This window comes from Nansenia antarctica (assembly GCF_963989245.1).
Source record: "Nansenia antarctica genome assembly, chromosome: 4".
Classification (NCBI taxonomy): Eukaryota; Metazoa; Chordata; class Actinopteri; order Argentiniformes; family Microstomatidae; genus Nansenia; species Nansenia antarctica.
The window spans coordinates 5,446,043-5,450,230 of record NC_137689.1 but is presented as its reverse complement, the minus strand read 5'-3'; positions in this window follow the sequence as shown (position 1 = coordinate 5,450,230).

Genomic DNA, 4,188 nt, shown 5'->3' with positions numbered 1-4,188 from the left:
TGAAAGCAGTCCGTGCGAGGTGCTCGCAGCTGGAGTCATGGATCTGTGTTCCCTCTCCAGATGATGGAATGATTCACTTTATTCTGTTGTCTATTTTTCCAAAGCAGGGCTCCAGCACCAATCCCATCATCATCGTCGCCAAACGCTGCGCTCTCTCTCGTTCGATCATCTATCTGGAAAGAAAGCCACTACTACTATCACTGTCATTGTCTCTGTCATTATCAATAACGCCATCATCATCATTCATTACCCTATATTGTACCGTTATAATTTCATAAGCCTTATTGTCCCCTAGGGGAAGCCAGACAGCATCTCCGATGGCCAGGACGCACAAACGGAGAGGGGACAGCGGAATTCATTAACTCAACTTTATTGAATTTTATGGGCTTTTTTTAATATTCAAACCGACGTGGAAATTTTCCTGACAGAAGTGTCTCAGGATGATATGATGAGGTCATTCCTAGCGACAGGTTGCAGTCAGTGGCACAGAACCGCAGGTAGCAAATTAATTGGAGGTCATATGATGCGCCCAAGACAAATCTGTTGCGCGCATTCTGCTCCTTCACATGTGGTCCGTTAAACGCCTGTTCGTTCTCGTTGAGAAAGAGATGTCTCTCTCTCTCTCTCTCTCTCTCTCTCTCTCTCTCTCTCTCTCTCTCTCTCTCTCTCTCTCTCTCTCCCTCTTTCTCTGTCTATCTCTCTCTCTCTCTGTGTGTGTGTGTGTGTGTGTGTGTGTGTGTGTGTGTGTGTGTGTGTGTGCGTGCGTGCGTGTGTGTGTGTGTGTGTGTGTGTGTGTGTGTGTGTTCTTATGGCCAGTAAGAAAAGCATATTTACTTACCACTCACGTCCACCCGGAGCAGCCTGGATGACATGGCTCACTGGCGGTCTCTAGTGTTACAGACGAATCGAATCTCTCCCATTTTATGGGGGGGCCTGGCTTTTTGAGCTTGGTAATCTTATCTAGCCATCTCCTCCTGTCCAGCAGTGATATACCAATTAAGTAGGCCCGCATGTCGCCATACACATCCCTCATACGTATGATGTCATAGGCCCTGGCTGCATGGGCCTGGCTATCACACTAGCTTATCGGGGGATGGATAATATACTTTTAAACATACCATTTTCACATCGAATACATTATGAAACAAACAATGTGTAGCAATATGAGATGATACAAGAAGGGAGAACAGCGACAGCAGGAGAATTGTACGGTGTGTGTACCCACAAGATAGTCTCTCTCCACCAAGCATCCATCTTACATTGCTTAACCTTGAGTGCTCAGTAATAACAGAGGCCAATGACACCTCCGTGAGATGGGGGGGGGGGTGATACGCAGGCCCCCGGAGCGGCCTTCTTGGCCACGTGCCTCACTTCCTGTCTCGTCGTAAGCCTTTGGCTGGAAGATATCGTTTCCCCTGTCTGAGAATTCAGTTGTCTGGCTGGCTCTCTCTCTCTCTCTCTCTCTCTCTCTCTCTCTCTCTCTCTCTCTCTCTCTCTCTCTCTCTCTCTCTCTCTCTCTCTCTCTCTCTCTCTCTCTCTCTCTCTCTCTCTCTGTCTCTCTCCTTGGTCAGATGGGGGTGGGGTGGTTCAGACAACACAACACATCTTTGGGTATACCACGGTGTACGACACCGGCCCTCTCTTCGTTGCTCACGATGTTCAGTACAGGCCTAGTCAAAGACCTTTGCTCCTGACATACTCTCAGAGATACTCACTGCTTCCTTCTCACACATACTCCAAACTCCCCTCTCTCTTCATCATCAGAGGCACTTGCTCTCTCTCTCTTGTTCTCTCTCTCTCTCTCTCTCTCTCTCTCTGATGAATATTCATGATTCTGTCACAGTGTTGCCTCTGAACTCAAGACAACTCTTTGATCAAAGGAACTTCAGCGATGCTTTCATCCTCTTGGGGGTTTCATTGACATTGTGTCATTTATAGCCACCAGCTTGCCCCTAGTCCCCGTCTTCAAAAAAGATTGCTTCTTCACAAGAATCTTTACTCACGTGTTATGGCAATTATTTTACAGTTAATGCAATGTTGATAAGCCACCGCCATGTTAGATTGTGCGTAATTACTACATGACTTTCAGAGTTATATGCATAGATTTCTCCAAAGATTTCAGCCATATTTGTTGCTATAATGTCATCTATATTTATAGCGCTGAGACACAATTATTGCCTGTTACACACCATCAAAGGAGGTTGAGGTCATTTCACGTGCCATTTACACATGCTTTCTCTTTTCCCTGGAGCAGAATGAGTTATATAGCTATTTTAAAGCCCTTATAGAAACCCTATGTCATTTTCAACATAAGAAATTATGATAAGCTCTTTTTCTCTAACGAGAAAAATGTAAATGTGAAACACAAAAATGAGAAACGTAATTTATTCTCTCATGACTCATCTAGTCATCTATGAAATAGATACTGTAAACTGTACAGTAAAATTGATGATAATTGATATGAATAATTTATCTAAATGATGATGGTGAGACATCTTCAGCCGCTGGCCTATTTGTGATGGTCTCTCTGCTCTGTATGTGCCTCAGTGTCTCATCCCCCAGACTCATCCCCCAGACTCTCATCCCCCAGGCTCCACCACTTCTTTTTGCAATCAATGGATTTATCCTCTTCCATTTGGTTTCATTTCATTTTTCTCTTTCGTACAATGTCTTTCATCTGGTTCCTTTATAACATTGTATGAAATTACTGTTATTGAATTGCCAATCGTCACCTTCACCTTCTTAAAATAATGGCTTAGGTCATGTTTTTTGCGAAAAACGGAATAAACTGAACCAAATCTAGAATAGTACATAGATATTTAGGCAAAACTGAATTTTCCTCAAAAGTGACTTAAGCCGTTATTTTAAGAAGGTGACATCAATGCTGGTCATCCAACGGTCCCTCCGGCCAATCACGATCCCTCAGGGACTTTGCACATGCGTCATCTACTGGACAGATCACGATGGTCACCACACAATGGCGGACAAGGTAATGTCTGGCTCCACCAACGTCTGTTGGCCTGGTTTTACTTGGATTACTGGAATCCATGGGTGTGCAAAGATAGACTGTGTCGTGACCTGCCGTGGTCCAGTGGTCCAGTGGTCTAGCACCGCGGTCTACAGTGCACACATATGCCCATGTCGGCATGGGTTCAAATCCGGCCCCATGCCCTGCTGACATGCCCTCTTTCCTGGCTGTCTTCACTGTATCTGTCTAATAAAAATGAAAAATATGAGTGGGACTGCCCCACTCAGAAAAAGGAAGAAAAATTCTGGACAATTCCAAGCATTAGGAACACACAAAGTAGGTTGAATTGCAAACTGACCAAAACACGTTTCTAGTGTGCTACAGGCAGACAGACAAACAGAAAGTCAGAGTGATAGATAGACAGGTTGATAGATTAATTAGCTTCAAACAAATCTTGCATTGTTTCCTTGGTTACCACAGCCCAGGGGGGGGGGGGGGGGCTCCTCAACACTTGTTACAGTAAACACTCACACAGAAACAAAGGCTCACCTGCCAACGAGGGCACAACCCTTTGGTCAGACAGGACATTTATTACATACAACACATCTGGTCCTGCTTCACAGCTCCGTCTCAGAACCCAGCAGCCATCCCATCACTTATTCATCGTCCAATGAAACAACACGTATCCGTTTACTGGCACTGTTGTGGGGGTTTGCACCCAAGCCTACTAGATTTTTCATGTGCTTCTATGATTGTTACAAGTGAAAATGTAGGTGTGAGGCATTGAGAGGACTAGAATTCAAGAAATTGCCAGTTACACACACAAACAACTGAATTGACATCTGCTTGCAAAATGGGTTTCTGTAGCCAATGTTGACTCTTTAAAATACATCTTTAAAATATTTTCATATTCATAGTACCGTATGTAGAACATGGTGTGTATGCGGATAAATAGATATTAACAGACCTTAACTGTCCCTCTTGAGACATCTACTTCCACTCTACCCCCCGGTACAGTTTCTCTACTCTTTAAAAAACTTAATTTAAAAATCGTCCACACCAATGACCCCTGGCCCGAGCTAGATTACTTTTCCCAGCTATGGCTAGTGGATAGATGATTCTCTTACTTAGTCAAATGTATTTGTTGTAAGTCAGCTAAATGCCAAAAATGTAAATATGTATATAGTAAAGACATAGTTTTCTACAAAGAAAGTTGGAAT